Raw genomic sequence first — 12,508 nt, forward strand, 5'->3', positions numbered from 1 at the left:
AAATTTATGTTGGATGATGTTGCATTAATCTTTAAACGTGTGACATTATTATGTTACAGGAGACATGGACATTAGAACATCTGTGTTCCAGCGAGAATGAATGACAGTGGTCGCTGCTTTGGGGGTCTTATGACTCTGGTGAGGGCCTCTTTAGGGCATTATTTATAAAGGTAATTGATACCAGTTTTAACAGGTTGCAGATAGCTGTCCTCCTAGTAGGATGGGGGATTGTTTTGTAAATTTACATTTCTATAACAGCCCTCTTTGGCTATATCCTAACACTTAGAAATCTTTTAAAACTAGTTTGGAGGCAAAGGTCTTTGAGCACCTTGATGACAATAATGTGATTTTGCTGTGCGTGGACTCAGGGACGTCATTTCACCAAAATGCCATGGGTAGCGGAAGTGCCATCGCACAACCCTTGACCTCTGATGATATCACAGAAAGTGATTCCATTTGACCTCCTTCCCGTAGTTACATCGCAAGAAGCGATGGAACATGATCTTTTACCCCTTGACAAAACATACAGTGGAAGCAAGCAGACATTTAAGGCCAAATGATAATATGTCATTATATAGAACATACGCTTCAGAGCTTCATACAGAACAAATATACCTACACCATCACCCAACCTGTGTTGGTACTCATTTATCAACCTCAGAAGGATGAAAGACCAAGTTGAGGTGTTTAAGAACAAACTAAATCGGTCACTCACCCCCTGACGTGTGCCTGAAATTAACCTTTTTTGAGTCTAGCATTAATTGTATAGAATTCCAGAAGACAAATTAGTTGTTATTCCTATTCTTTCTTATTTAGGTTGACTGCTGAAAGTGTTAAACTTGTGGAACCCCCTGTTTTCTTAAGAGGCCTGAACAAGAAAGCCAACCACTCTAGAAACAAAGAGCACATGGAACTGGCCACAACCCAGGAGCTTACATTTAAGAACAAATGTATGCTTTATTTGAGGGGTAGCAAGGGGGACCACAGGGGAGGCAAGGGTGACCCCCAAATGACATCCCTGCAGAGAGTTAAACTTAAAGTTAGGTAGTGGGCCTCTGGAGGGTGTATGCGATGATTGGGAAGATCAGGTTTTAGGCATCCAAGATCCTCGGATGTTGGATGATAGGATGTGCACAAAGGGGGTGTCATTTTGGTTGTAGTTGCTTGAATGGGGTATGCATACTTTGAACAGTCGTATTTAACCTGTTGCACACTGTAGTGCCACTTTTAAAAATCATCTTGGCTCTTCCACGATTGATTATTTCTGAATCATGGGGTCTCGCTGGTATGTGGTGGAATACTTCCAGGTCATGGATGAGCCCTGTAGTGATCACTTCCCCATCTGTGGTAGTATTCTGTGGCAAACGCATAACTTTATTTATGTACAGTTTCTCCACCTTGATCAGGCTAAGGACGCTTTCCCTGGTAAGTAGAGGATTAAGTGGGTTAAGTGGAATCACCCTAGAATTCAACATGAGTTAGTTATTCCTAATTTACCACTGATCCAAGATCTTTTGAAGAATGAGAACCCCCTGTTTGTTTTAGTGCACATGTTTGGAAATGTAATGAATATGATTTCAAATGTGTTTGTTTATGAATTACACGTGTGTGTAGGCGTGTTATAAATGCCATATCATATCATATCATAGCATATCAATTGTAACAAAAGCCACAGGCAGTATAGGGGGTGGTTCAATGATGAGTGTAGATTGGTGAAAAAGGCTCTTTTGTCTGTTTTAAATTCTGAGTGCACTTCAAAAAGTGTCATTATCCAGGCTACAAATACCTGTTGAAACCCGTAAGAAGGAGCTTGATTTACAGGCCTGGGACGCCCTGGTTGAGGCTTCCTTTTGGGGAAATAGTTGCCTCTGGCCCAAAATATAATTCTTATGGGAAAGGCACCAAAACAACGGTTGAATCAGGGGCATGGTGGAAAATTTTGCGGGACTTTACAAGGGCTAGAAGGAAGGAACGGATAGTTCTTCCTTCTTAGCGGGATCCTTGGAATTGGGGTTGAGTGTGTCATCCAAGCATTATTAACCCAGGCCCATAATAAGGCCCCTTGCCCGGATGCAGTACCGATTGACCCTTGTTGACCATTTCCTTTATGCCATCTTGTCCTCTGGGGTTATTCCCTCATCATGGAAGGACGTCATTATTTATCCTATTTTTAAAAAAGATGACCATGCAAGTCCAGCATCCTACCACCCTATATCCCTTTTGAACATGGCCTTCAAGGTCTTTGGAAGAGTGGTTTTGCAACATGTTGGCATCAATGTTGATTACACTCTACATCAATGGTCTTGAATAAGCTTTAGTGGACAGTCAAACTGATAATCCGAGACTAGATAATAGAGCTCTACCGGTTCTTACCTATGCGGACGATACTGTCCTCATTGCACAAACACCTAGAGCTCTTCAATAGATAATTAATGCTTAATGTATATCTGACCTGTATTTGAAAGTGAATTCTGTTAAATCATCTGTCATGCTGTGTTCAACAATCAATAAAGCTCTACATATGTGTAGAATGCAGTGTTTCAGAAAGGTCATGCCAAAAGTTACAGAATTTGACTATTTAGGTATGTGCTTTTCCAGCAGCCTGACAGACTTGGCTCATCTGTCTAAACAAAAAACACAAATGATTCAAAGGTTGGATGGGGTAGCCTGCTTTATGGACATGTGTAGTGGTCAACATTTACAGATGAATATTAAGGTTTACAATACCCAAACTTTGGCTGCAACCACCTATGCAGCTAGTTTGTGGGGTCACCCAAAGGTTACAGGGCAACAGATGGTTGAAAATAAATTTCTCGAGAATGTGTTGGGTTTGCCAAGATATGCCGCACATTTTGCGGCTCATGAGGAATTGGGCATAGGCTTTTTGGAAGACATATGGCGCTTGGCCCCATTGTTACACTGGTTCAGAATATAGTCAAATGCTAATGGCTCTCCAACACATTAATAAAGGAGGTTTTGAAAATTGATGGAGCTAGTCATATTCACTGGTTTAAATATTATAAAGGGAGCTTAGCTAACATCAATTCACAATTTTCCACGGAAGCACTTTTTTCTAAAGTCCAAACTTATTTTTACCAGGAAGGTCTTAAATCTAGATTCCTGGAGAATAGAGAAACACATGAATTCAGGTTAAACTTTAATAGAAGTCATGCCATTATTTGTAGCTCAGGTCTTCTATAATCTTACCTTCTATTCAGCCACTATCCTTTGGAGCGTCAGCTGATTACGGGGGCTTGGTTCGACTGTTTCAAACTTAGGACTAATGCGGGTAAATGGCAGGCCTATTTAACTGTCACTAGTTGTCCAACATGTGGGGCAGAGAGGGAGGATTTGTTACACTTTATCCTCTTCTGTCCAGCATATAGTGCAATTCGAAGAGAAACTGTTTTGCCTGTTTTAAGAAAATGTTCCTTCACTCAATGCCAGCCACCTGCACTTACATAGCATGGGCTCTTCTCCCTATTCTTAAGAGATTGATGGAAATTAGAGTGACCTTTGGAGATTAAATATTGGTACACAATTTAAGATATAGTTAGTTATTGTCAATAGATTCTGTATTTGTCCTCTGCACTTTTTGTGATTTTATGAGTATATTGGTGTTTTTATGTTTTTAGATACTAATGTGGATTTTAGGCTGAGTTCACTGATTTTTTTTAGAGGACTGTGAGTTTTGCATTAGTGTTCGCTGTTGTACTTTTATTGTTACTTTGATGGCTTACAGCCGAATAAAAAAAAATAAAGAAATGGGGCACCCCTTATTTTTTTTCGAATGATCTTTAGCAGTTTATTTAGAAACTCCTTACTGGTGTCTGTCTGTAGTTTAGTGGGTACTCGTTTGCTGTAAAATATTCATTTACAAACCATCACTACATTGGGTCCTGTGTTGTCTTTTAAAGCCTCAACATATGTTTATTTTGTTAGGACATTGATGGTGGCTATGATATATCAGAAGCCATGATTTTCTCCCTGGAATTGGCTCATATCCATTAGATCAGAATGCCATTGTTGATCGATATCAGATACTAGGGTCACTCATAGTTTAAAATGTTTTCTGATCGGCTTGTGTAGCGTGTAGGACTCCTGACCTAAAAGCCACGTCTTTACAGCACCTCTTGACACATTCTCACCATCAGTTCTCAGTTTACGATACAAGCCCTCAACACGTCCATAACTAACAACACCCGATTCAAGGTAATATATTTTGGACAGCTTTACGCGAGACATGTTCAACCCATAGCCGTTGGACATAAAGACACAACTACATTTTACAAACAACAGATTTTCATGGACATTTACAACATCAGATTATTCTTCAGATTGACACCATCATATTTTATTCACATTGAACATCTGGGGTGGTCTGCTGCTGTGCAGTTATCAATCGGGCAGTATGCTCAATAATTTCCTACACACTCTGCAGTTCACCACGTCAGTATGCAAACATACACAGTATAGCAGTGGCTGATAGAAAGCGCCTTATCCTTTAACGGCTAGGAAATTATGTTGCATGACGTACACCGCTAGCTTCAAGGAAAGTTCCACTGTAGGCTGCCATCTGTTGGAACATATGTTTGCGATGCATAGAACATTGTTACATTCATGTTTGTATGCCCACAGCAGTGTTTGCAGATAACACAATATACTTGGGAATATAATGCCTAAATGCTCCTTAAGTAAAGCAAACATGAATTGCTGTGCACATCCACTGGCGGGTTTCACTTTAAATTTGCAGCTTCTCAACAGGTGTTCATTTTTTATTTCCTGGAAATAAGTGTAAATACATGTAAATTATCTACATTCTCAATCTTTATAGGTCAGTTTACAAGTCACCATGAACATTTCCCTGTTGTAATTGCTTAAAAATACTTTATCCCCCCACTTGTGAACCGTTTTCTCAATTATACTTCTAACACACAGTGGACACCCCTGTCTAAACTGCATCATTTTCCAGAGGTGCTTTTGCGCGACTTTTATAGCCCATAACATTTCAGACACACATTATTCTGCCCTTTTCCTAACATGTAGGCCGCTGTATGAGACGCATCATTTTACAAAGATGTTTTGGGCTCAACATGTAGCATAGTTTACACAACGATTTATCCGTGCAGGATATTTCCAAACATTCATGAGCCTCCTGCTGCGGATCGTCAATGTTATGCTCAGCGCACCATTTGTGACAGTGTTGTTTTAAACAGGTTTTCACGACTATGGCTGTGAAGCCCTGAATGGCTATGATATCAGAGCAGGTTACAACTATTGTGACCACATCGTCATTAACACTATCGGGCTCCATTATCAAGGTATATTGTTTACACAGTCTATTATGCAGATTCCCCGCATTTTCAAATTGATTTGCGCAGCAAACACAGTAAATATTGACAGTGTCTGCTACAGATTGGCTCTCCTCATTGCCATCCTTCTTATTAGCTAGAGGCTGTAAACGAAAACAGAAACTCATGGCTTTAACTCTGGGTTAGCTGTAACACCCCTGAAAGGTACAAATGTTCACTTTAAAAATATGCCCACTCGCTGGCACAACATCCGATATCAACGCTCCATGTCCTTCTGTATTCCCAAAATGTTCATGGGGATGGGGTCACTCTCCCCCACGTCAACTCCATCATTCTGCATACTCATGAACTTGTATCCATTATGCTCAAGAACCAATGCTTCAGCACTTATTCTTATCTTTATTCTATCCTTATTGTGCGACCCCAACCCTAATAGCATCATAGCCTTAGAGCCGTCCATAGACATATGCGTATTTAGCACACAGACCCATTTATACTGTAGGGGTGGTCTCAAAATTCTATTTTTACATCAAATTCATATAAAATGTATATAACATTTATTGGAGGTCATTGCATTTATTGGGGTTCAAATAAATGTATAGGGGTTCAAATACATCTCTATCAAATGTTACATACACTACAGGGGGATTCTTATCGAGTTTATATAAAATGCATATTAAATGTTTTGGGTGGGCATTAAATGTATAGGTGTTCAATCGAATGTATAGGGATTCAGGGGTGAACTAAAGGGGCGGGGCCACCTATCACCTGAAACACTTGATGAAAGGTATCCCACCCCTTTCTCTGGCAGACGTTGCATTGTTATTTCACACCTATACTAAAGCCAAAATTATTGAATTTGCCAACTCTTGTTTCCATTCACCTGCACAGTGAATTGTACCATTCTGGAGCTAGATTATCTAGCATTTGCACAAGTTCTAAAAAGTAAACAAATGCTTTGATAATATAAAATGGGCCAAACAGGTTTTGTCACAGTCAGTATTATCTAAAAAAACATTTGCACTGGGGCAAAATTAAATCATACTGGTTTTGGACTATGTTTGCGGCATAACATAAAGATACATGTTTGCTACATTTCTTTTCATGTCACTCATCAAAAATAGTAAATAAAACAGTCTGTTTCATTTTTGTCCTTGTATAAACATGTTAAGATAAGACAAATTGGGGCTAAATATGAATGCTCTATTCCCAATGATCTAATCAGTAAAATTGATGCTAAATTCATTTGCTCAACTATTTTGCACCTGTGCAAAGCTTTGATAATCTGGCCCCTGTCTTCTTTGAAATAGATGTATTACTTGTCATAGTTGTTACATGGCCCAGTAAAGGAAAATGTTCCTCCAGCATCGTGTGCCCGTTTGATTGCAACTAATTAATTTTATGTGCCAAGGAAAGATAAGAAAAGATAAACCACAGCCGAATAAGAAAAGGTAAACCCCAGCCACGAGCTGCCTTTCTAATATACTGATAACATCAACACAGTCTTGGAAGCTTTAAGAACATAACTAATCACACGTAGTGGCTAAGCCACCTCATTTTACCAGAGTAACAGGAAAAGCCGGCAACACATACAGCTAGCAACAAATGACTATTTTTGATGATGTGCTGAATGCTATTTTACCCCTTCCATGCTATACCAACAGCACTGGCACATATATGTCACTAAAGTGAAATATAAGCGCCAATACGCAAAAGTGTAAAGGAAGTAAGATTTTAATTTTTTTTGATTTGTCCCTTTATAATGCACTGGAGCCCGCAGGCATCAGGGGGCAGAAAGTAAAGGCAGAAGAGGACAGAAAGGCGTGATGTGAGAGCAAGCAGGAAGAAAGGGTTACTCAAACACAATCGTGTTCACCCCTTTCCTGAACTTCCAAAGATTTTTTTCGGCGCACAGAAGTTTGGGTAGATTATTCCATAGAATGGTGGCTTGGGAAGCAAAAGATCTGCCCATCCCTCTGACCCGCTTACTCCTCTGGACAGATAGACAGACCCCATCACTCGATCTGGTGAATCTGGCGGAGCTATGGATCTTAACACACTATTTAAGGTAGCCTGGAGCTTGGCCATAAAGGCATTTGTGAACTATTGTCAGCACTTTGAAGTGAATATGAGCTTACACTGGGAGCCAGTGATGACTCCTTCTGTGGGCATAGATTGGTTTGTGTCTGGGTATATTCTTAACGATGCGAACTGCATCGTTTTGCAGAGCCTGGAGGATTTAATACTGTTTTTACTAGCCCCCAGCATGAAGGGGTTACAGTAGTCTATCCTTGGCATTATTAGGGCATGAACCAGAGAAGCACAAATAGTCTCTGATGCATAGCGCATGACCAACCATAAGAGTCACAGTATATATTGGGCCTTGTTAGCACCACTCTGGGCGTGTGCATCAGTGTTCAGTGAGGATTCGAAAGTGACGCCCAAGGTCTTGACCTACCCACATCCTTAATAACATGATTCTCAATGGAGAAACCGACATACTGAGGGTAAAGTTTGGATCTCGCCTTTGATAAGCCGAACATAATAATCTCCGTTTTTACAGCATTCAGGCACCCACTGCTGCATGGTGGCATACACTTTATTAATAAGCTCCACATCCTCAGTGTACTTGCCACTCAACTCTAAGACGAGCTGGGTGTCATCAGCATAGTTAGTAAATTGTAATTGTCCTGACAAAGGCCAGAGACTTATCTTTTTGTTTCAGATGCTGGAGCATATTGGCAGCATCATAGCAATGCACCAGAACATGCACTTTAAATAAGGGGGATGCATAAAGGTGCACCCTACTGAGCTTTCCTACTTCTTTGTAGGTATTGTATTTTACTCATAGTGCTTGTCTTTTTGTTGTGCTAATGATAAAGATACACATTTGGAAAAGGTACCGGTAGATAGGCGAAACATCCATTAATCACCATTGGTCGGTTATTTTCACTCACGGGAGACATTAGTGAATACACGCATACCTAATACTACTTGTTATACATGGTCAGGGGTTTGATGTTGAAATATCTTGACCATAAACTCCCATTTCCATCGACTGCCCTGCACAAAGAGATTCAACCAGATGCCATACCAAATATTATGGCAATGGTATATGCGCTCACCAAATGTATAAATGAATATTATGTGCATGCTATTGAATACCTAAGTGATATTTGGCTCCTTGCATTCCAATAAGGCTTCTATTCACATTATGTATGTGTGCAATTGTTGGGTGTCCTGACCCACGTTTAAGCTATCATGCTGCAACATTTGGTGCTGTGGGCTTAGAAAATTCAAGATGGCGGAAAACCCACATGTGCGCTGAAATCCAGGAAAGCTGCGCAGTTTGTGCGCACACTAAAATGGTTGCCTCACTTGCCACCCACCAGTGCGAGAATGAAAGGCTGGGTTGCCATGAGGGAAATGGGTTGCCAAAGGAAAAACAGTAGCGCCGGTTAGCTTCAAAGCGCTTTAAAACCACCATTGGACTACCCGCACAGTAGTCTGAAACCATTGGGAGTGGCAATGCTGATTGCCAAAAGCAAACCCATAACTGTTGGGAATTCATTTTCTTAAATCCCAAAAATGGGTGCAGTACCAGTACTCACCACTATCCAAAAGCCGGCAGTTTAAAACCACCCTGTGTTTCTCTGAAGGCAGGCTCAAACTGTCTATTTTAAACATTGCAACACATCTAAAAACTCACTGGACACCAGCAGACATTTGGTAGAATGGAGTGTTGTGTGCCTACAAAATCTGGGAAATGAAGAGCCCAAAACAATGCTTATAACAAAACTGCTATGGAGTCAGCAGTTTAAGTTGCACTGGATTTAAAGACACTAAAATCGAAAATGTTTAGATTAAATGAGTGAGCTATGTTTGGTGTCACATGCCTTTGTAACTGTTTAAATGTCATAGTTTTAAACTTAGAATCAGCCTTCTAGCTGCATATGTAAAAATGTTTAGTTTTATTTGAATGCAGAAACTGGGGAACAAAAAGTGACATTTTATCTGAAACCCGGCTTAAGGAACTGAATTCTGCCTGGCAACTACCCCCATCAGGAGGGAAATTTGAGTCACCACTGTGTTCCCAGGCCAACCTTCCTTTTGCTGCCCACACGAAGGATATGCCATCTATCTGATAATTGAATTATCTGTGCTCTGCAAGAGAGTGAACAAAGCCCTCTTCACTCAGGCAAAGGTTTTTATTACCGCAGTCGTAAAATGTAGCTTCCTCTTGGCAAGAGCTGGGAGGGGCACTGCCTGTGAGAGCAAGCTGGCTTGGCAGAAACTGGAAAGACTGGTTTCTATACCATGTGACCTGGGAAACCACACCCCTTTGGAGCCAGAACATAACTTTAAAAAGATGAATAACTCATAGAGCGGACATGTGAAAATTTTATAAATGATACCATAATTCTTGTGATTTTTCTGCCCACATTTTAAGAGGTTTTTCGACCCGGTGGCATGTTCAGGGGGGTTTTAGCGGAAAAGTGGATATTACTCTAAATGTATGCATGTTAAAAATCTGAAACTTCATCAGTTAATGTCCCTACTCCCTGCACACATATATGTAAAGTTGGGTCAATGTCAGAAATTGCAAAATCAGTTAAAAAGTGAAATATGTGCCAGTTCTGAATGCAAGCTCCCAGGAAGAGCAGAGTTTGAACAGGGTATACCTCCTGTAATGCATGATGGGTGCATATGATTTTAAAACAATATGTACCTCTGCAAATATGTATTTGTTTCAAATCTAGATTTGTGTGTAAGTTGACAGGAGGAGTGGACTTTCTGCAGGCTGTAAAATGACATCACGCTGACTCACAGTTCATTCCCCAATCAAATGATAAATGGAAGTTTGACCAATTAGAAGCTGAGAGAGAGGTAGGGTCAGTGATGCTAGAACACACCCACATTCTAAACACATAAAAGCAGACAGACAGGACAGATAGGGATTTTCCAAATCCATCTGCAGCGGGACGCTCTGCCGGAAAAATCCATACTTACCTCCATCAACCTCCAGAAAGCCAAACTAGAAACTTCAATCTATCCAGAACTAAGAGACCAGACCAGAGAGAAAGCAGTGCTGTACCCAGAGAGACCCAGACCAGCAGAGAGAGCTGACCCAGATCACTGTGAAGTGCAGAGGCCAGACCAGACCAGACCAGAGTCCAGTCTAAAACCCTGACCAGATCCATGGCGAGGCCCATTTCACTCAAGAATATAGTGTGAGTACCTAGAAAACTGTGCAGAACCAATCTCTTAGTTAAAATAATATAATTCAATCTATTTAACCTAAGTAGAACTGCCTCCTAACTGTCACTTGTCATTTTCTAGTCGCAAGCTGCACTTGTCTTTTTGAACTTTAAAATTTCAAATCTGAAAAACGACCTTCACAAAATCGCTCATATCTCCGCGACCGTTTGGGCTAGAGACTTGCAGTAACTTTCCTCTGATAGCTTAGAATCGTAGCTTTGAATCGCACCAAGAACCGCATTCCTACCCCTTATAGTTTTACCGCAATCGCGGAACACGCATCCGTGAATTTTACCGCGATTTGCAATTTCTTCACATGTAAAAACTGCTGCTGCTTGCCTTCCATTTGCCAGAAATTCGTTTAACCTGCTAACTATCCCTGCATCATTGCTAGTGTGAGCCTGGACTAATATTAACTAGATACCACTCACCCTGAACCTCTGAAAGGGAATTAAAAGCGTTTCCAGCATATTTCTCATTCATTGCCAGCACATATCAAAGCAATTTGGGCCTGTGATTTCAAAACTCCTATCTGTTTTCTGTTGTCTAAGCTTGCTGGATTGAACTGATTACATTGATTGCATTTCTGAGAACTGTGTGCTTTCCTCCCATTTCCTTGCATTGCATAAAGAGGGGGGGAGTGAATAGCCAGAGAAAAGTGATTACATTGTTTGGTTGAAATCATATTGAGTATTTTCTGTACTGCATTCATTGAATATTGCATCCACCTGAGCTTACGTAAAGCATCCTCTACCACATTATACTTTTGTTCCTATTTACCAGTGTGCTACCTTACCCATTTCATGTCAACTCATTCGTGATTATAAGAAGTGTGCTAGTGCCAGATTCTCCGTTGTTGATCTTTATCATATCAGATTAAGTGTGCTATTCAATTATTAATTTATTATAAAGTGGGATATATATACCTATTGTTTAAATTATCAAATAAACCTTTTAACTTGCAAAACAGAACTACTTCTTGGCTCAGTGGGGTCAAGGGGGATTCCAAGAGAGGGGTGTTATATAGGGGTAGTCATCCAGAACGCATGAACTGGACCTAAAGATATATCAATAAGGGTTTTCATTCAGTATTCTAGACTAGGCGTTAACTTAGCTGTAGTGCTGAATTGAATCCTCTTACAAATTGGGGGCTCGAGCCGAGACGTTGGGTTAGATTTACCATTTGTGCAGCTTAATACAGTGTGCTAACTGACGGGATACATACATCCAGTCGGATCACCACGCTGCATTACGCTGTAAAGCATTCCTCAAAAGGGACACTCCAAGAAAAGTTCTGTTCTGCAAAAATAAAATACAAACTTCTGTAAGTCAGGACAGAGACCAATCTCTAGAATGACGACCTTAGTAGACATGAAAATAGCCAGAGAGCACCTCTTGCATAAGCTATTTGTGAGAGGTGAATGGACCGAACAGGGCCAGGATGCGTGGTTGCAGGCCATCACACAACAGGTCACTGAAACAGGGTCAGATATATATAGAGATCAGGGTCCCTTACATGTGGCCTTGAGTGAACTATATATGGCTCCTAAAGCCAAAGATGAACACAATAAGATTGCCAGGGTAGCGGCGTATTTATATTTACATATGGGAGCCGTGCAGGACAAATGTGCTGAAGGCCAAGATCTGGCGAGTAGGCAACTGCTGGCATTACAGAAGGTCCAATCTGACCTGGTCTCTTCTGAGCAGAGGCTGCAGAGGAGCCAGGAGTCAGAAAATGACAGCAGACTGTACATCACTAAAATGAGGGAGGATATGGATGTGCTGCAAAAGGAAAAGTCAGAACAGGATACCAGATTTCTGGCCCTGCAGAAGGAGCACCAAGACAGTTTGGACTCCTTACTGCAGAGCCAGAAAAAGCTGGAGCAACAATTAGACTTTAACAGGGAATGCACGGAGCAGGTAGCCACCCTGCAAAG

The sequence above is a fragment of the Ambystoma mexicanum genome, chromosome 10 (assembly GCF_040938575.1).
Source record: "Ambystoma mexicanum isolate Mex_15411 chromosome 10, UKY_AmexF1_1, whole genome shotgun sequence".
NCBI classification, from domain to species: domain Eukaryota; kingdom Metazoa; phylum Chordata; class Amphibia; order Caudata; family Ambystomatidae; genus Ambystoma; species Ambystoma mexicanum.